General features: G+C 35.5%; 1 protein-coding gene across 1 annotated transcript in view; it reads left to right on the top strand.

Moving 5' to 3' along the window:
* The window catches only part of PPP3R1 (protein phosphatase 3 regulatory subunit B, alpha), a 64,363-nt gene that overhangs the window by 10,511 nt on the left and 31,586 nt on the right, over window positions 1-22,266 (top strand). The window lies entirely within an intron of this gene.

The raw sequence follows: 22,266 nt of genomic DNA, 5'->3' as shown, positions 1-22,266 counted from the left end.
TGTGAGCTCTGTGAGAGTGAGCATCTTGTCTCTTGTTCTTCACTCTGTTAAAAGGAAAAGCCTTAGACAACTTAAATTTAGCAGGATTTAATTAAGCAAAAACAAACAAAACAGTGACTTGTGAATCAGGCATCCCTCAAAATCAGAACAGGTTCTAAGAACTCCAGTGAGCAATATCAGGCAGTATTTGCATATAGAAAATGAAAGTGAGGTATAGAGACAGAAGTAAGGTGTAGAGTTTAATTGGTTACAGCTGGGCCTTATGTGAATCAGCTAGCCTCCTGTGATTGACTGAAGCTCAGCTGTTATAATCTGCTGAGACTCAGCTATTTGTAACAAAAGTACAGACAGTCCCCAATTTACAATGGTGTGACTTATGGTTTTTCAGCTTTATGATGGGCTTATCCTAAGTTGAGGACCATCTGTACATATGAGGGTACTTCAAAAAGCTCATAGAAAAATTCAAATTATCTTTTACTTCTATTTTTCCATGAACTTTTTGAAGTACCCTCATATACTCCTAAATTGTTTGTTTACGTAGTAAGCCAGGCTGCAGTTCCATATGTAAGGAGTCAAGTGCAGAGACATCCTCAGACCAAATTTAGGTTCATTTGACTCTCTTAAGTATAGCCCTGCTGCCAGCATAGGATCCTACACATTATAGGAATTCAGTAAATATTTGTGAGTGGATGTATGAATTCCTTGTTAATTCTTAAAGTTTCATCTATCTCCTATGTACTGATGATCCGTTTTTTTTAGCACCTGTCATTCTCTTCTGCTCTTGTCCATAGATCTAACTGCTTGATGGATACTATCTAAGTAAGAATGTTTCTAAGACACCTCAAACTCAGCATAACTAAAACCACATTCATTATGTTCATATTTCACACTTCATTATTCTATTTTTTCTTAATGGGAACAGTCTCTATCCATTCACACCTAACAAGAAACCTGGTATAGTCATACTTTTTTCTTCTCTTCACTACTACCTCAGTCTTAAGATAGTCATCAGTTGCAGTCCATATAGTGCTTATTTCTGATTTTTTTTTTGTGTGTGTGTGGCTGGCCAGTAAGGTGACCCGAACCTGTGACCTTGGTTTTATAAGGCTGCACTCTAACCAACTGAGCTAACTGGCCAGCCCTTCATACAGTAATTATCTCTGTAACAGATTGGCTTATATGCTATCAGGAAACATTTCCATCATATTAGTGTTTTGTGCCACCAAGTAGCAGCAGATGAATCCAAAATACATCAACACAGCTGAAAGCAGCAAGCTACGGAAGAATACAGTATTATATACTGCCCATTTAGTCTGTATTCCTCTTGACTCAGTTTGGTTCTTTATCTGTGTTGGAAGAATTACTGCACAGTTTCTCTAGATCTTTGTGCAACCATGTTAAAATAATCCTATTTTTATTACGATTTTTGTTGTTTTTGTTAGTCTCTGGTTACAAAGTTTCATAGGTTTTGAGTGTCTGCTCCCAACTTGATTTTCCTTAAGCCATCTTATTTTTAATGTGTGGTTTTAAGAACTTGAAATTCTTTCAGGAACATAAATATATTATAGCAGACATGTCATTTAGATCCCCCAAATGCCTCTTGAATCAGCTGCTTCTCCATCCCCATTGCCATTGGCATTGTTGCGTTCCATTTATTTTTCATGTGCACTATTTCTGTAACCTACTTACTGCTTTTTTCTTTTTTGCCTCCAGTTTCTTCCTTCTTCATTCTGTCTTCCATATTGCCATCAGTTTTTCTTCTGAAAAGGAAATCTGTGTCACTGCCTTCTTTTAAAAGTTGATGCTGCATCGTCTGAAATTAAAAATGTCAACTTCTTTGCATGGCATTCATGCTCTGACCCTTATTTCTAGCCATCTTTATGCTGTAACCCAAGTCAAACTTCTTGTTTTTTAAATACCTCATTCTTTTCCGCTTATTAGTGATTTTGTTTATATTCTTTATTCTATTTGCAATGTCCCTCCCCTTTGTCTGTCTGGTATATGTCAAGATCCTGTTCCAGTGGCATTCTGTGAAAACTTTCTCAACTCCTCCAGGCCATTAATGACCATTTGTAAGTAACTTTCACTATAGTACATCCCATATTTCATTGTGCCTCCCCTCCTAATCTGTGTGTTTCTCTGTGGCAGGTGATACATTTTTTCATCTTTGTGAATCCAGTCCCCATTGTGATATCTCTAATGTAATACAGAGGTGCAATGGAGCTAAGTTATATTTATCATCTAGAGGTAGAGAGAGTGTTTCAAGTCCTGTGAATAAATACTTAGAAAGCCACAAGTGTGTTAGGCATAGTCAGAAAGCTACCAAAAAGGAAACTGCAATTGATTCTAAAAGTTAGAGGACTTCTTTGATGTTTCAGTTTCTTTTTTTTTTTTTGTATCTGAGTAGATGTATCAGGAAGCTACTTTTATTTGTAAATTTTAAGTAAACTTTTTAATAATTGAATAAAGGAAACTCAAAGTTTATGAATAATATTTACATTTGTTTACTTAAACTGAATTATCTTGTTCTAGAGATTCCAGAACAGCTGATGGTGAGATTGCAACTCTATCTAAATCTTTTATTTCATTCATTTAGCAAACATTTAATGTTCATTTACCACACATATCAAACATAGTGTCAGGTACAAAGATGAAAGAAAAGAAGGCACAACCCCCGAGACTTCATATCATAGACTGAGTTAGACGTGTGGAGGGGAAAACTATAATACAACATAAAAAGTGCTTCAGTAGAGCTATTACAAGTTGCTAGATTTCTTCTGGCTGCTCTGCTTGCCCAGTTCGAACTTAAAATGTAGCAGCTTTTTGGGCATTTTATTATTCATTCTAGTCATATTACCCATAGAGTTGTATAAGTAATTACAGGCAGTCATTGACTTACAATAAAGATTTTTTCGACTTTATGATAGTGCAAAAGTGATATGCATTCATTAGAAACTGTACTTTAGCATCCATTTGGCCATTGTTTTTCACTTTCAGTTGCAGTATTTGATAAATTATATGTGATATTCAACACTTTATTATAAAACAGGCCTTATGTTAGACGATTTTGCCCATCTGTAGGTTAATATAAGTTTTTGAGCACATTTAAGGTTGGCTGTGATGTTTGATAGGTTGTGTATAAAATGCATTTTCAATTTATGATATTTTTGATTTATGCTGAGGATGTACCCTCATCGTTAAGATGAGGAGCATCTGTATTTGGTGCTGAAAGAATATAAGCATTTTGTTGTTGGTTATGTTGCTGTTATGAATATTATTTGATATTATGAGAGGTAACGTGATATGTTACATGAAATAGAATTGGAAGACCTGTATTGGACTACTCTGAATTTTATTTTCTATATCTGTGAAATGGCCACAAGATTGCCTGATTCAGAGTTCTTGTGGGTATTGGGCTAAGTAATTATTGGGGATGACTGATAAATTACAAAATGCTGTTTAAATTTTTTAGAATAAATTAAACAATCGAAAACTAGTATGTAGTATTCTTGGCAGGTTTAGGTTTCATAATCCTAGTTTCTTCGCAATCCGCTGTTCGTTAATGTGCTGATTAACAAAGTACAAAAAGTATCATTTAGGGTACTGATACTTTTTTTGGCTACAAGTAACAGAATATCCAACTAAAAGTGTCCTAAATAATAAGGGATGTTTTATTTCACAGAATGAGAAGCCCTGAACCAGAGTTCCAGTTCATGAGGTTCAGCAGTTCATGAGTTTCATTAAAGACATAAGCCTTGTTTACTTTGAAGCTCTGCATGTCAGGAGAAGGCTGTCACAATTTCATACACCAAAGTTTGGCTGAAGAAGAGCGGGGAGTGCTTCCTTAAGTGTCTCTTTTTTTTTAGGAAGAAACTTTCTTGCAGGTCTCATAGAAGGGTTTTTCTTTAGGTCTTGTATTATCTGTAGCTCTTGTATACCAGAAAAAGACCAAATTTATTATTCTGGCAGTTACATTCTTGTAACCTGGCCCTAATTTACCTTCCATTACCAGAGGCTAGACATTATAGTAGTAAAAACAGCCTCATCAGAGAACTCAAGGTAGACAAAGCAGCAGCAGGCCAGACACAGGCACTTGGCGAGTCTAGACTGGTTGGGGGTGAGGGCTATGACTGGTGAGGAGGGAGGTCTTTAGATATTACTGCTGAACTTGGGCACATTTTACAATGGGAAGCCAGCGTCATCTGGCCCCTGACTTTACTACATTGAAATAGGTAGTGGGGGAAGGACGAATGTGTACCTGGATCAGGAATTCTGGCTAGTACTGTTGTCTGGTGAGCCTAATATATCCCAGGAATACAGTAAAACTTCTGGAATGTCATACTTCAGAAATTTGGAAGTTTTGCTAATTCAGAAAGGCTTAAGATGGTCTAAGTATATTTTGTGAATGAAGAATTGGCTAAACAATTTAATACTGCAGACAAGATAGAGGGAGATGTGAGTTTCTACAAAAATCAAGCATTAAAAACATACTTGACAACTTTGAGCTCTCCTTCTACAAAATAAGCTTCCTTAAGCATCTCTATTGGTCACAACTTCACTTTTGGATATGTATAATTTTTAAATTCAATGAAATGGATTTTTTTAAATCAATGTTCTACAGTCAAGATTTTTCATGGATGCATGTTATCTACTTTTATACAAGGCACTTTGGTATACAATATGGAATGTAACGTTTAAGACCATGTTTTGTGCTATTAGTACTATTTCCTTGTCTTAACCACAATAGCAACAGCTACCATTTATTGAGCACTTTCTGTGTGTCTGGTACTGTGTTAAAGATTTTTCATACATTATTTAAATTTAATCCTATTATCCTATTTTTTTCTCAGATAATTTAATTATCCTATATTTTATATGCAGAACAATTTCAAAATTAAAATAAAGCGCATGTTCTGTACATGCTAAAAGTGCTAAAAGGAAAAAAGAAACCCTCATTAGTATTTTATTTGATACTCTGAATAAAGGTCACAGATTGCTAATGGGATTGCAAATAGTGAAAACTATGTCTGGCTTCTGATGTTATACTGTACCTCTATCTTCACCAGCATATGGCTATCCCCTCATGTTGTCAGCCACTTCACCAAAATATGAGAGAACTTCAAAAAGATCATGGAAAAATAGAATTGAAAGATAATGATTCTTTCCATGAGCTTTTTGAACTGTCTTCATATTTTCTGTGCCTGTTTTACCATAACCAAAATACTGCTTCCCCACTGAGGGATGTCGTCTCCTTTGCAGCACTTTCAAGTGATGGAGGACTGTTCATTTTAAGTTAGGGTTAGGTGGGAGTTGTTGGCATTGTTTTAGACCATGAGTTGGAAAACTTTCTGCAAAGTGTTAGATAATAAATATGTTAGGTTTTGTGGGTCATACAGTCTGTCGCAACAATTTAACTCTGCCATTATAGTGTGAAGCAGCTACAGACAATACATAAACAAGTGAGCATGGCTGTTTTCCAGTAAAACTTAATTTACAAACACAGGTTGTGGATTGTCTCGTATACTACACTAAAAGCACAAGCAACGAAAGAAAAAAGAAATTGGACTTCATCAAAATGAACAAATTTAAGCTTCAAAGAACACCAGGAAAATGAAAAGACAGCCCACAGAATGGGAGAAAATGTTTGCAAATCATATATTTAATAAGAGACTTATTTGTAAGTAACTTTTACTGTAGTACATCCCATATTTCATTGTGCCTCCCCTCCTAATCTGTGTGTTTCTCTGTTATTCTTCATTCTACACATTCATTTCCTTTCATCTGACTGTACCTTTGTGTATTCTCATTGCTTTCTAATATCTTTCTGGATGCTTCAGTTTTTCATTTAGAATTTATTGTCTCACATTTTCCCTCTAGCTTCCACCATCACTTTAGGTTTTTTTTTTTTTTTTTTTTTGTCTTTTTGTGACCGGCCGCACCGTGCTCAGCCAGTGAGCGCACTGGCCATCCTTATATAGGATCCGAACCCGCGGCAGGAGCACTGCTGCGCTCCCAGCGCCCCACTCTCCCGAGTGCGCCACAGGGTCGGCCCTCACTTTAGGTTTTTTATGGACATCCTAGCTTCAGTGTTTCAAGTGGAGGACCACTTCACTACTTTTCTATTTCAACTTTTCTTGTGCCCATAATTACTGTGGTCTCTTAGAATCATCCGAACTATCTCATTGCTAGGACTTTATTTCCTCTGTTTTAAGATTATTTTCTCAATTATAGTTACTAAAAAGGCCATGCCTGTAGGGTTTTTTGTTTTTTTGGGGGGTTATATGTGTTTTTAAATTAAAATGTGTTGCCAAATTAGTGGTTTTTTAATTTTATTTTTTAATTGGCACATAATTAAATTAGTATTGCTACCTACAAGAAGTTGTTGGAAAGTAATAGTTATTATTACTATAGAAGTTATTTCCATGTAATAGTATTTTATATTTTCTGTCCCTTTACTCCTCTTCAGCTGTCTCCACCTCTCACTCTACCTATCTCACACCCTCTTATTGTCATGTTTCTGTGATTGTGACTACTGTGTTAGATATATGAATGACACATTTAAAATTGCTATACCAAGGGCCGGCCCGTGGCTCATTTGGGAGAGTGTGGTGCTGATAACACCAAGGCCATGGGTTTGGATCCCTATATAGGGATGGCTGGTTAGCTCACTTGGGAGAGCGTGGTGCTGACAACACCAAGTCAAGGGTTAAGATTCCCCTTACCGGTCATCTTTAAAAAAATAAAAAATAAAAAAAATAAAATTGCTATGCCAGTGTAGGTTGGCAATGACGAGCCACTTAAATTTAAGTATTCTGAGAAGAAAATGGGTGCAATAACTTATTGCTTCTCCTGTATAATATAGAAAGGCTGTGGCTTTATGATATATTGTTAAGAATACTATGGGAATTATATTAGCTTGATTTCAAGTTTGGTCTCTACCACTACCAGCTGTGTGACCTTGTGCAAGCTACTTAACCTTCTTGATACCCCTGTTTACCCGGTAGATTGTTTGGAGGGTAAATGAGATAATGTATGTAAAGTATCTAACAAGAGTGCCCAGCAAATAAATGTTATTTCACTTTTTTTTTGCATTCAGTGTTAACGTTCCCTTTTCCATCCATATTTATATTTACAGAGTTAGCTTTTTAAGATTACTTTCTAGATCCATTAATTTCTACCTTTAAAAAAGTCTTGTAAAACTTGAAACTTGACAAAGTAACATTTATTAAACTAAACTAAAAAAGTCATTGAAATTTCAGTTAGTACATCTGAGGTATCCAAAGGATTTTAGGACTTTAAGAATTGTCTTAATTTGAAGAAAAGTAATTCCACTGTAAGAATAAAAGCAGACATAAAGAGCCAACAGGTTTTTGGTTTGTTTTTGTAACCTTAGATATAAAAAGATTTTTGCTTTAATAAAGGCTTCATTATGTGTCTGTTGCTATTGAGAAATATCTTAAACTTTTGGGAGTGAAATCTTATTCTTAAATCCTTGGATTTATTAATTGCTTGTAGTGAACTAAGTACTTTGTGAAATGCCATCCTTACCTTTTTGGACGTAATATTCCACATATTTGGACATAATACAATTTTTTGACAGTTTGCCTAAATGTTGGGAGTCTCATTGCTGGAAAAATTGAGGGTTGGCAAACAGAGGAAGGTTTAAATGTATTTAAAAAGATTTAAATGGAATATAGTCCACTTGCAAATGGACTGTGCTTAAAGTTTATATACCAGTTGTTTGGGAGTCAATATGTTTACCCAAAGAAATAACAAAAAGGAGATTGCTTAATAAAGATTCTAAAAAGTATGTTTCAATGCTAATTAAGAAATATTTAAAAGTATCTTCTGTGTATCTTTCACTGAAGAATAATTAGTAAACAAAACAAGTGCTTTTCTGTCATGGAGCTTGCCATGTAGTAAGGTAAGCATAATGAGAAACTGCTGACATGCATAATGAAAAACTGCTGCCATGTTGGAAGCTTTTTTTTTTTGCATTTAATTTAGGCCTTAATTAAGATAGAATCTTGTTTTGTTCACAGCCACAGTAATTTTGTGGTTACTCAGGAAATATTTTTCTCTTGAGAAGGAGACCCAGAATAATGTGGCCTATCTTTGTGTGTTCAGTAAATAAGAAAGTACTTGTGATTGTATGTTACAGTAAATGAGTAGTTCATTTTGAAAATCTCACGTCTTATTGTCATTTTAAAGACAGTTTTGTAGGGCTAGCATTGGTAAATTACTCCTTACCAATCTGCATACTTTAAAGTTGTCACTGATCAAATTAAACTTATACCTTGCTTTCAAAGTGATTAATAGAAAGTCTGGGAGTAATTGTTGTTTATCCCTTTTGCTACTCTTAACTTCTTCCTACTTCAACTTTTTCCTTACTGGCCAGCTGCCAAAAACAAAAAAACCTCACCCCTTCATAGGATGCTAACTGGAGTGCCAAGAAGCCTGCCCAGGGTCACCCACCCCAGCCAAAGAGTGACAGAGCACTCAGGAGCTTCAAGAATTCAGGAGCTTGCCCACATCCTCAACGAGCACAGTGTCACTAACCTCAGCAAGGAATCACTAAGAGCCCAGGCCACAGAGAGACTCATATACAACTCCCACACTGAATACAGCCAAAGTGCCCACACAGAGACTATGTTACTTGTCTACCCAGAACCAATACTAAAACACTGTACTCAATGGTCAATTTAAAACATCTACAGGAGGAAGTCTCATTCCTCAGAGACCACTCCAGAGTAATATAAGAAGCGGCTGTTCTACTAAATGACCAGATATCAATGTAGAGATACTAGAAATGTGAAAGAACAAAATATGACACCACCAAAGGAATGCAATAATTGGTACCCACCAAACCTCCTGGAGCAGGAAACCCTTGCTTGAAGTGACTGAAAAGGAATTCTTAGCAACAATATTAGGAAACTCAATGAGATACAAGGAGACTGTTAGACAGCAGTGAAATGTGAAAAAGTATCCAGGATATGAAGGAGGAAATTTACAAAGATTAATACCTTAAAAGAGAATGTAGCTGAGCTCTTGGAACTGAAGGATTCAGTCAATGAAATAACAAAACCAAGAGCTTAAGCAGCTGGTTAGAGCAAGGAGGAGAAAAAAATTTCTGATCTTGAAGATGGTCTTTTTGAAATAACCCAGGCAGTCAAAAAAGAAAAAGAGTTTTTGAAAAATGAAGGAAATCTGAGAGCAGACAGCCTTAAGCACACATACATCCCAATCATGGCTGTTCCAGGAGGGGAAGAGAAAGGAAAAGGCATTGAAAACTTATTCAACAAAATAATAGCAGAAAACTTCCCAGGTGTGGGAGAGACATGGACCTTCAGATCCAGGAGGCTTAATTATCCTGAAACAGATTCAGTCCAAAAAGGTCCTCTCCAAGACACATATAGGAAAACTGGCAAAGATCAAAGACAGAGAATCTTGAAAACAAGAGAAAAGTGTCAAGTCACCTGGAAGAGAGTCCCCATCAGACTAACAGCAGATGTCTCAACAAAAACTCTGCTGGACAGAAGAGAATGGGCTGATATATTTTAAATACTAAAAAAAATAAAACTGCCAGCCAAGAACACTATACCCAGCAAAGCTGTCCACGAGAAATTAGGGAGAAATAGTGTATTTCTCAAACAAGAACTGCAGGAGTTTATTACCGCACAACCAGCCCTACAAGAAATCCTCAAGGGAGTCGTGCATTTGGAACCCGAAAAACAATAATCACTACCAAGAATACACAAGAAAGAACAACACCTACTGGTAGAATAAAAATGCAAATGAGAAAGAGAAACAAACTATATCTTACCATGTCAGGACACCAACAAACTCTGAAGACAAGCAATAAAAGAAAAGGGAAGAAAGGAATGAAAGATATTTGAAACATCCACATGGAAATTGATAAAATGCCAGGAGTAAGACAATACCTTTCAATAACAACCCTAAATACAAATGGATTAAATTCCCCACTCAAAAAACACCGACTGATTGGATTAAAAAGTAGGCCTGCCCTGGCCCCACCTGGGGGCCTGGGGTATGGAGCCAGGGACTGGACCCCCCCCCCCACAACCAGGCACACCACCAGCACCAAGGAGCATGCCAGAAACATCACCTCCATGTGGGTAGCTCACCACAGCCACCACAGTAACCACGGCTGCCGTGAAAGTGGCTAGATGTTGTAACCACCATGCAGAGATGGTCCACCAGCCACTGGAGTGCATTAGCACAAGGAGAGTCACCAGCAGAGTCCAAAGAAAAGAATAGGATGTCTCTCTCCACAAAGCCCATTCCACAGTGACAGAAGAAGCATCTGTTCTATGATAATATTGGGGGACCTGAACACACCTTTCAGCATTGGACATATCATCTAGGCAACAAATCAACAGAGTAACCATTACTGTTTCAGAGGGAGAGAAGAAATATAGGGTTATCAGTGGTGGGAGGGGGGAGGGGGAGGGGGATGGGGAGAGATTGGACAAAGGGCGTAAAGAATAAGTACAATTTGTAACGATATACATGCTAGTAAAATGGATTTGGTCAACATATGTCAACATTGAACCCCCAAAATATGTATAATCAATTATTCAATAAAAAAATTTTTTAAAACAAAATGAATTTAAAAATTAATATTGTGATTTGGCATTAAAAGATGATGATTATTATGTATGCAGAAAAGAATGGAAACAGAGCAATGTGAAGAAATATAGAATGACAGAACTTTCATTTTTTTCCCCAAAGCAACAGCCAAGTGCTTTATGAATCCTAAGAGAGTAAGATACCTTTAAGAGAAGCTGTTTTATATTTTGTTGCTGAGATATGTGTAAAAGGATTACCTATAACATGCTTATTGATGTAAGTGGAAGTTGGAGAATTTGTCAATTACTTTGTAAAAAAATTATCAAAACTACTAAGAGGTATGACCAATTAATGCATTATGAAAGATTATTATTAAGGCATTATATCATAGTTTAATTGTTTTTTTTTCTAAAGGGTATTTCTTAGTAGTGGATTGAATTATGTCTCCCAAAACTCACTGAAGCTTGAATTGTGTCCCCTTGGTTTTATGTTTTAGAAACTTAGCCTCCACTGTTACTGTTAAGAGGGTGGGAAATCCTATTATGGTAATTGAAGGGTGGAGCCTTGAAGAGGTGATTGGATTGTAGGACTGTGCAGTAGTGAATGGATTAAAAATGGTGGTCAGGGTGTGGTTCTGAGGGCTTTAAAAGAAGAGGAAAATCTGTCTTTCTCTCTCTCTGCTCTCTGCTTCCACTGTCTTGCAATGTGAGACTCCTGGGTCACTGTTGTGACCACCAGATAGACTTTGGACTTCCCAGTCTCAGAAACTGTAAGCAATAAATTTTGTTTTCTTATTAAAAAAAAAAAAAAAAGACCCAACTATATGCTGTCTTTAAGAGAATCACCTCACCTGAAAAGACGAACACAGACTAGTAGTGCAGCAATGTAAAAAGATATCCCACACAAATGGAAACACAAAACAAGCAGGACTCACTATTCTTATTTTGGATAAAATAGACTTTAAGCCCAAAACCATTAAAAGAGACAAGGCCATTAAATCATGATAAAGGGATCTATCTAGCAAGAAGACATAGTAATCATAAATGTATATGCCCCCAACACCAGAGCACTGGGGTATATAAAGCAAACATTATTAGACCTAAAGAAAGAGATAGACCCAAATACAGTAGTAGGAGCCAAATAATCTTCTCTCAGCATTGGACAGATCATCTAGGCAAGAAATCAACGAGAAACATAGGATTTAAACTACACTTTAGACCAATTGGACCTGGCAGATACTAGAGAACATTTCATCCAACAGCTACAGAATATACATTCTTCTTATCAGCACATGAAGCATTCTCCAGGATAGACCACATGTTAGTTCACAAATCAAGTCTCAACAAATTTTTAAAAATTGAAATCATTTCAAGTAGCTTTTCAGACCATAATAGATTAAAACTAGAAATCAAAAACAAGTGAAACTCTGAAAGCTGTACAAATACATGGAAGTAAAACAGTAGGCTCCTAAATGACCTGAGTCCAAGAAGAAATTAAACAGGAAATCAAAAATATCTTTAAACTAATGAAAACAAGTATGTATCATACCTAAACCTGTGGGATACTGCAAAAGTAGTAGTAAGAGGGATGTTTATTGCAATAAGCACATCAAAAGAATAGAAAGATTTCAAATAAACAGCATAATGCTACACCTTAAAGAGCTAGAAAAACAAGAACAATCCAATCCCAAAATTAATAGACAAAAAGAAATCAGAGCAGAACTAAATGAAATAGAGACTCAAAAAATGATACAAAAGATCAATGAAACAAAAAGTAGGTTTTTGAGAAGGTAAACAAACCATTATCTAGGCTAATAAAAAAAGACCTTAAAAACAAATATCAGAAATGAAAAAGGAGACATTGCAACCAATATCACAGATAGAAAGCACCATTAGAGATTGTTATAAACAATTATATGCCAGCAAATTTGAAAACCTGGAGGAAATGGATAAATCTCTTGACACATGCTAACTACCAATACTGAACCAAGAAGAAATAGAAAACCTGAAGAGACCAATAATAAGCAACAAAGTTGAAATAGTTATCAGCAGTCTCACAAAAAAGAAAAGGCTAAAACTTGATGGCTTCACTGCTGAATTCTAATAAACCTTTAAAGAAGTATTGATACCAATTATTCCCAAACAATTCCACAATATTGAAACAGAAGCCATATTCCCAAATTCATTCTATGAGGCCAGCATCGCCCTGATACCAAAACCAGACAAAGATAAAAAGAAGAAAACTACAGACCAATATTTCTGATGAACATAGATGCAAAAATCTCAACAAAATATTAGCAGATGGGATATAACAGCACATCAAAAAAAAAAAAATATTGACCATGATCAAGTAGGATTCATCCCAGGGATGCAAGGATGGGCAACATAAGTTATTAAATGTGATACACCACATCAACAAGATCAAGGAAAAAGACAATGTGGTTATCTCAATAGACACAGAAAAAGCATTTGACAAAATTCAACATCCCTTCATGATAAAGACGATAAATCTACTGCCAATATCCTCCTGAATGGGGAAAAGCTGGACAAAAGAAAAGGAACAAGAGAAGGTTGCTCACTCTCACCACTCCTGTTTAACATAGTATTGGATGTGCTAGCCAGAGCAGTCAAGCAAGAGAAAGAAATAAAGGGCATCCATATTGGAAAAGACAAAGTCAAACTGTCCCTGTTTGCAGATGACATGATCCTGTATATAGAAAACCCTAAAGATTCTACCCTAAAACTCTTAGAGCTGATAAACAATTTCAGTAAAGTTACAGGATACAAAGTAAATATACAAAAATCAATGGCATTTTTATACTCCAATAACGAACAAGCAGAAAAAGAAATCAAGAAACCAAGCCCATTTACAATATTCATCAAAAAATAAAATATCTAGGAATAAACTTAACCAAGGAGGCAAAAGATCTCTACAATGAGAATTATAAATCACTGCTGAAAGAAAATTAAAGAGGATAGAAAGAGATGGAAAGACATTCCATGCTCTTGGATTGGAAGAATTAATATTATGAAAATGTCCATACTACCCAAAGTGATGTACAGATTCAGTGCAGTCCCCATCAAAATGCCAATGACATTCGTTGTGGGGGAAAAAAAAATCCTGACATTCATATGGAAGAATAAAAGACTCCGAACAGTTAAAGCAATCCTGAGCAGAATGAAAAAATAAATAAATAAAGTGAGAAGCATACTACCTGACTTCAAATTACACTAGAAAGGTTTAGTGACCAAAACGGCATGGTACTGGCATCAAAACAGACAGTTGGCGCAAGGGAACAGAGTAGAGAACCCAGAAACTAGTCCACATACTTACAGTCAAGTGATATTTGACAAAGACAACAAAAATGTACTCTGAGGAAAAGACTGCCTTTTCAATAAATGGTGCTGGGAAAAGACATCCATATGTGGATGAGTGAAACTAGACCTGTACCTCTCGTCATATACCAAAATCAACTCAAAATGGATAAAATTAAATATAAGTGGTGAAGCTGTAAAATTCTTAAAAGAAAACGTAGAGGAAACACTTCAGGAAGCAGGACTGGACAAAAAGTTTTGCCGTAAGACCTCAGAAACGCAACAAAAGAAAAACAAGATCATATGAAACTAAAAATCTTCTGCACAGCAAAAGGAATAATTAACAGAGCAAAAAGAAAACCTGCAGAACAGGAGAAAATATTTGCAATCTATATATGTGACAATGGACTGATATCCAGAATATACAAAGAACTCAAACAACTTAACAGTAAGAAAACATGTAACCTGTTTAAAAAATTGGCAAAGGAGCTAAATAGGCATTTCTTAAAGAAAGATATGTGAATGGCCAACAGACACATGAAAAAATGCTCAACATCATTAAGAACCAGGGAAATGTAAATCAAAACGACACTGAGATATCATCTCACCTGAGTAAGATTGGTTATTATAAAAAAGACAGAGAATAACAAATGCTGGCAAGGATGTGGAGAAAGGAGAACCCTCCTACACTGTTGGTGGGACTGTAATTTAGTGCAGCCTTTATGGAAAACAGTATGGAGTTTCCTCTAGCAACTACAGATAGAACTGCCATGCCATCCAGCAATCCCACTGCTGGGTTTGTTCCCAAAGGAATGGAAATCATCATGTCAGAGGGATACCTGTACGTTCTCCCATGTTTACCTATTTACAGTAGCCAAGAGTTGGAACCAACCTAAATGTCCATCATTGGATGACTGGATAAGGAAAATGTGGTATATGTAGGATAAAGTATTACTCTGCCATAAAAAAAGAATGAAATTCTATCATTCACAGCAACATGGATGAACTTAGAGGAAATTATGTTTAGTGAAGTAAGCCAGGCACAGAAAGAGAAATACTGCATTTTCTCACTTGTAAAGATGCAACAATCACAATAATTTATTGAACTTTCAAAAGGAGGCCAGCAGAGTTGGGAAAGGGGATGGGGTATTAGGAGTAAATTGGTAAGGTCCACAACAAATGATTACATTGTGTAATGTTGAATGTACTAGTTATCTTGATTTGAGCATCACATATTGCACACAGGTATTGATATTCCATACTGTACCCCACCAATATGTATAATAAATTATGTTTCAATAAATTTTTTAAAAAGATATAAAAATTATGGTTAACACTGAGTAGTAGAGAAAAACAGGATTGGGAAGTTTAGGTGTTATTAATAGGAGATACGTGATTATATCATGGCATTATGTAATCAAATCTTTAAAATAGTTAATGCATGTTATGTGCCTTCAAGCATTTGGTAGATGGGTTCAAGCAAGTTACACAGTGCAGTTATGGCCCATTTATTAGCCTAGAAGTTTTCTGGGTTTTTTTCCTCCTGAAATCATTTGACGCATTCAGATATGTTATTGACTTCTGTTGGAAAACTAGTCACTGTGTAACAGTGGTACTCTATTTTAATAAATATTCCTTGCGTGTGATAACATCATGACTAATTTTTACAGAGTATGCACAAAATCCCTTGTGCCAGATTTGTTGCCGTAACTAAGGTCATGTTAGATTCACATTGCTAACAACTTGTACTCTTGAGGTCTATTGCTTTTTTCTTTCTTATATTGAGAGTTGTACAGGCCAATAAAAGAAAATAATAAAATATTAAACGTACTCTATTTGGGAAACATTATGTCTCTTGTACCAAGTGGATGCTTTAAATAGTTTCTTGACATTTTTATTTCCTCCCTTCATTTCTCTCTTCCTTTCTCCCTCCCTCCCTTTGTCTTAGTGCCTAAATTTAAGTATGTCTGGCATCTTCATTAATAGTCAAGAATTTTGACTAGGAAGACCCCTTAAAGTCACTTAGTCTAACTTAAATACGTCCATGAAGGAGCCCAAAGGGGTGTGCCTAGAGGGGTACTTGAAAATACACAGCTTTTGAAAAACACTTTTGTCCTGGAAGTTTAGTCACATTATTGATTTTTATCTCCTGCTTCTATCTTTTAATTTTTTACCCCTTTTCCCCTGAATTCACGCATCCATAGTTTCACATCTTGTTTTATGTTTCTATGAATAAGTAATGTCTTTTCTAGAACAGTTATTCAGATGGTCAGTGATTTTACCCTAGAAGAAAATTAGTTTCATTATAATGATTAGATTAACTGTGGGAAGTTGGCAAACCGTCTTTCAGTAGAGAAGCACATTTGAATTGATTCCTAAGATTATTTTTCAAGTCCATGTTATTCAGCATTTAAAAAAAAATTACTTTGTTATGATTGTTGACTTGGGGATTAAATCAGTAGGAATTGGGAAAATATAATCTATGAGATTTTCTGGCAAAGAAACGAAAATATTTTTTGGATCTCTTTATTTCATCTTGTTTAGAGTTACTTTGATCTGTCAAGTGTCAAGATTTGAGAGAATAAAAATAAATTTTATAGATGCATTCTATAAAGCTTAGAATATTTTCAAAGGGTATGCTGTCAGAATATTTAGACATCTATCTCCATCTAGTAGACTTTAAGAGGTGACAATGTTGCCTTATTTGGTTATAGGCTCTTCTTGTGTACTATAAATATTATTTCAGTTTTAGAGCACTGCTTGCTTTATTTAAAACGTATGTAGATCCAAATGCTTAGTAGACACTTATTATGAGAAGAGAAAATCAAGAAAAGTGAAAATCCTGAAGTGCTTTTATAACTGGACTTTTAAAGCTGCCTTCATCCAATGAGTCTTCTAATGTCCCTAATCTAACCATGTTCTTAAGCACACTGATGCTTAAAATGTCACTTATACTGTAAGTTCCAGATTTTTACCATGCACCTATAAAATTCTTCCTTAAAATAAACTTAGGACAGTGTCAAATCTGGCAAGGTATATCAAAAGGTAATAAGACCATTGCTGCCTTCATGGAGTTTAAAATCTGAGAAAGGGACTGCGTAAGGGATGAAAGAATTACAAATGTCAAGATTACTATAACTGTAATAGTTTTTTGTTTCTCATAATACTGTAAATTTTATATGGGAAATGTTATTTGCTATCCTGAAATGCGTATGTATCTTATAAATAAAAATCAACATAGTTTTTGAATTTTGAATAGTAGTATGACAGTTATGAAACTAAATTTTAAAGAAAATGATGAGATTGTTTCTTTCTTGACTAGAGACTTAAATCTGTTTTATGAAGCAATTCCATTGTACTTGGAACTAAGGTCCTTATTAGGTAATTTATATATAATTAAAATTAACCAGTTTTAAGTGTATAGTTAATGTTCTTTGACAAATATATGTAGTTTTGTAAGCACCACCACAATCAAGATATAGAACATGTCTGTCACCCTAAAATATTACCTGGTACTCCTTTGCATTCACCCCCACATACACCCTTAGAAACCCTTGAACTTTCAGTCACCATAGTTTGCCTTATCTGGCATTTATAAATGGAATCATGTGGCATTGTAGCTTTTTGTATCTGGCTTCTTTCACTTAGTTTATTGCTTTTGAGATTCATTTATGTTGTCTGTTATCAGTATGTTCCTGTTCATTACTGAATAGTACTCCATCGTCTGGATACCACACAGTTTATCCAATTATCAGTTGAGGACACTTTGGTTGTTTTCAGATTGGGCTGTTAAGAATAAGGCTGCTGTGGCCGTATGTGTACAAATCTTTGTGTGGAATTGTTTTTGTTTCTGAATGGTTTGTTAAACTTTATTAAGAATCCACCAAACTGTTTTTTGAAAATGGCTGTACAGTTTTGAGTTCCCACTAGGAATGTATAAAAATTTCGGTTGCTTCACATCTTCACCAACACTTGGTATGTCAATAATTTTACTTTCAGCCACATATACCTTATGTCTGTGTATTAATTTTCTTTTGCTGTGTAACAAGTTACCGTAAACCTAGTGGCTTAAAACGGCACCCATTTATTTTTTTATAATTCTGAGATCAGAGGTTCACCATGGCACAACTGGGTTTTGTTCAGTGTATCACAAGGCTGAAATCAAACTGTCGTCCAACCATGGAACAACTGGGTTCTGTTCAGGGTATCACAAGGCTGAAATGATACTGTTGCCCAGACTGAGTTCTCCTCTGGAGGTTCTGGGGAAGAGTCTGCTTCCAGGCTATTTAGGTTGGCAGAATTCAGCTCCTTTCTGTTGTAGGATTGAGGTCTCTGTCAACTTGCTTACTGGGGCACTTTTAGCTCCAAGAGGCTGCCTGCATTCAATACCAAGTGGACCCTCCATCTCCCTTGTGTTGAATTCCTCTCATGCTTTGAATTTCTAACTTTCTTCTTAACACCACCTGGAGAAAACTGCATTTAAAGGGCTCTTACAGTTAGATCAGGCCCACCTGGATAATCTTCTTGTCCTAAGGTCTACTGATTTGGGACCTTAATTACATGTGCAAAATCCTTTTGCAGCAATACCTAGTGTTTGATTGAATAACTGGGAGAAAATGTATGTATATGAGAGTTTGGGATTTCAAAGGGCTGTGTAAGAGTGCTGTCCTCTGCATATTCTTTGCTCTGTGTCTTCAGTAATGCTTGGTCTAACAATTTTTTAATTTTAGCCATATTAGTTGCACGTATAGTGTATCTTGTGGTTTTAATTTGCATTTCTCTAATGTCTAATGATGTTAAACATCATTTTCATGTGCTTGCTATTATGTATCTTGTTTTGAAATGTCTATTTGAGTCTCTTTTTTTTTGGTATATTGATATTCAGTTGTTCTAGCATCATTTGTTGCAAAGATTTTTTTCACTATTGAATTATCTGGACACCTTTGTTGAAAGTCGTATGTATGTGTTTTTGTGTTTACTTTATCCATTGATCTTTGTCTTTTCTTAAACCAGTATCACTCTATTGATGACTCTAGCTTTATAATCTTTGTAATAATTCTTTGTCAGATAGTATAAATTCTTCAACGTTGTTCTTTTTCCTTTTTTTTTTTTTTTTTTGGTGTCTGGCTGGAAGGGATATCTGAACCCTTGACCTTGGTGTTATCTGCATCACACTCTACCAAGTGAGCTAACCAGCCAGCTCTAAATTTTTTATTGAGTTGAAATTCATAACAAAATCAACCATTTTGAAGTGACCAGTTCAGTGGCATTTAGTACATTCATAATGTGCAGTCACCACCTGGTTCCAAAATATTTTTTATCACCCCAAAAGGAAACCCTTTAGCCATTAAGCTACTCCCCATTTCCCCTTCCCCCAGCACCTGGCAACCACCAATCTGCATCTGTCTATATGGATTTACCTCAGGATATTTTATATAAATGGAATCATAAATATGTGGCCCTTTGTCTCTAACTTCTTTTACTTGCTAGACTGTTTTGTGTTTTGAGGTTCACCCATGTTATAGCATCCTGTTAGTTTTTTATTGGATGTTATAACATTGTGAATTTTATGGTGGTGTGCTGAATTTTGTGTTATTCCTTTAAAGAATGTTAGTTTGTTTCGGTACACATTTAAATTACTTAAAATCAATTTGGTCTTTTTGAGGCTTGCTTTTAATCTTTTTTAAGGTAAGTCCACAGCAGCCTTTAGTTCATGGCTAATATAGCCATTCTGAGGACTCTACCCAGTGCCCTGTGAATTTAAAGGTTTCTCCATTCTGGTGCATGGGAACAGGAGCTATTCCCAGCTCTGTGCAAGCTGCAAATATTGTTCAGTCTGCTACTAGTTTTATTCCCTGGCCTTGGGAACTTTCCTAAGAAACTTATGCAAAGACTGGAGGGGACTTTTCTGCAGGTCTCTGATGATCTCTATGTACCTTCCTTCCCTAAGGTACTCTTCCCCACAGGTCTAACCTTTTCGGCCTCCTGAACTCCGTGTGTCTCTGACTTTTTAATTTAGCAACACCATGGGCTCTGTTCCTATTCCCACTTCCTGTGCTGCAACGTAAAAATTTCTTCTATACAGTGTGCTGGGACAATCCTAGGGTTTACCTCTTGTTTCCTTATTTATATTAGTGATTACAGATAATGTCTGAAAAATGTTTCATACAATTTTTATGATTTTTACTAGTTTTTTTTGTGGTGGTAGAATAGTTCCTATAGCATTACTCCCTCATGGGTGTTACTGAGTTTTTAATCAGTATAGTAAAAAGGAAAGTCTATCTTAAACTTCAAGCAAGTAGGTTTATTTAAGGACCTTGTCATCAAGTGATCTTGCCAATGGCTTGGTCATATGGTACAGTGTTTAAATTCTATAGGCTTTCTTATTATATAAGTTTAAAACATGTTTGTTAGCTTTAGAATTTTTCCCATATTTAGATATAATTTTATGGCTTTCTTTAGTTGAGAGGTTCTCTTAGTAGTTAATGCCAATACATTATTGGGATCAACAAGCTATAAACCACAGGCCAAACCTGAACAAAACAATTACTGTAGAAGCTCAAGAAGCTCAGGTAGGAGGGAGGAAAGCTCCAAAACTACTTTTACTAATGACTAAGCATGATTGTGGGACAAAATTATATTGACTATTGAGAAAATCATCTTTATACTGCCATGTTTTGCTTTGATTGCTTTAATTTTTTTTTTAAATGGAAGGCAAAACTGTGAAGACATTTGAACAATACAGAATATGGTTAAAAAAAAAGTGAGGGGTATAGGATAGAGATGGTGGTGCTGCTTCAGATAGTGACTACAGAGATAAGAGTTTTCTTAATTAAAGGGTTTTATATGGCTTTTTTCTAAAGAGTGTGGATTTTTATCCTGGAGGCAGTGGGGAGCTACTGAATTTTAGCAAGGACATGATGTGGTCAGCTTTGGACAGACTGAGGTTGCAATAACCATTTGGGTATATGGGTTCCAGATTTAGGAGAGAGATGAAGTATTCAGTGTGGGTGGAAAAGCCTTTAAGAGCTCTAGCCTGGCTCTGGTCCTTGGGTCTTGTGGATGCTGGCTAGCTGTGAGTGAAACAGATAAATAGGGGAGATGGATGGTATCATTTATGAAGAATTGATAATACTGTGAAAGTTTTAGTGGGCTGGAGAAACAAAGACATGGTTTTAAAATCCTGCCTGAAACTACCACATAACACTTTTTACTTTCAACAGTAATTAAAAAGACAAAACAAAATGAAAACAGTGATGATGCAAAGTGTAGTAAATAACAGTATACTCTTGAGAGGCTTGCAAGAAACATAAGTAAGGTAGAGTAGAATAAGGGGGGAAAAAGGAGAATTTAAAAAATTGAAGTATGTAAGAATATGTGAGGCAGTAAAGCTAGGAATCACGGTTAAGAATATTAAGATCAATTAACGTGCAAAATAAGCAGAAATCCATTTTTACTCATTAATATTGTCAAGCTTTTTATTGTTTGCTGTTTCTTTTAGCCTTACTTTAATATACATTGATATTTAAAGTGACCTAAAATTAAATTTACCAGCTCTCTTGCAATTATCTGCTGTAACTTGTAGGGTAAAGACTAGATATTGGCAACATGTCAAGAATTAGGGATGCTAATTTACTGAAAAACTTTTCTTAGACCTTAGGTTTACACAGTATTAACATACTCTGAAGAGTTTAAAAGCCAACCAGACATACCAAACTGTTTTTTTTCCCAGGTGGTTTTGAAGAGGAGCTTAGGATGTATAAGTATATTCAAATATTCCAATGTTAATCCTCTTGTTCACTTACTGCTATTTAATTGCTACGCAGGGTCAAGATTAGATGAATGTAATATAGAATGCTTGATACTCAGTTTACCACTGAACTTTAAAAACTCAATTACATTACTTTAAGTTCTATAGACCTTTTTAAAGGTTTCATGATTTACTCAACATTTTTACTGTTTTAGATTTAGAGCTACTACTACTGCTAATCAAATGTTGTGATCTTCCACCAGATATTTGACATCCCTGGGTGTAGTCCTCAAGAGATGTTAAATGTAGGCATTGGCCCAGGTCTGCAGTTTTTCTAAAATACCTTTTCCCTCAAATACATTTCACACAGAATTCTAGTATAGAAAACAGTTGGGTTTACGTTTTTTTATAAATTATAAGTTCAGATAAATTGTTTTAACTTTCAGTTTATCCATGAGATAAGACTTCTCATAAAAGAAAAATTGGGTTTCAAATGGTTGGCCGGCTGTCTTATATAGGGCTCACCTTCTTGTTAATATTTTTCTTATTTTGGTTGTACAGCATATAGAATATTCTGTTTCAATACAGGTATATATGATAACAGGTTTTTGT

The sequence above is a fragment of the Cynocephalus volans genome, chromosome 14 (genome assembly GCF_027409185.1).
Source record: "Cynocephalus volans isolate mCynVol1 chromosome 14, mCynVol1.pri, whole genome shotgun sequence".
In the NCBI taxonomy this organism is placed as follows: Eukaryota; Metazoa; Chordata; class Mammalia; order Dermoptera; family Cynocephalidae; genus Cynocephalus; species Cynocephalus volans.
This window is presented reverse-complemented; position numbering and strand designations above follow the sequence as displayed.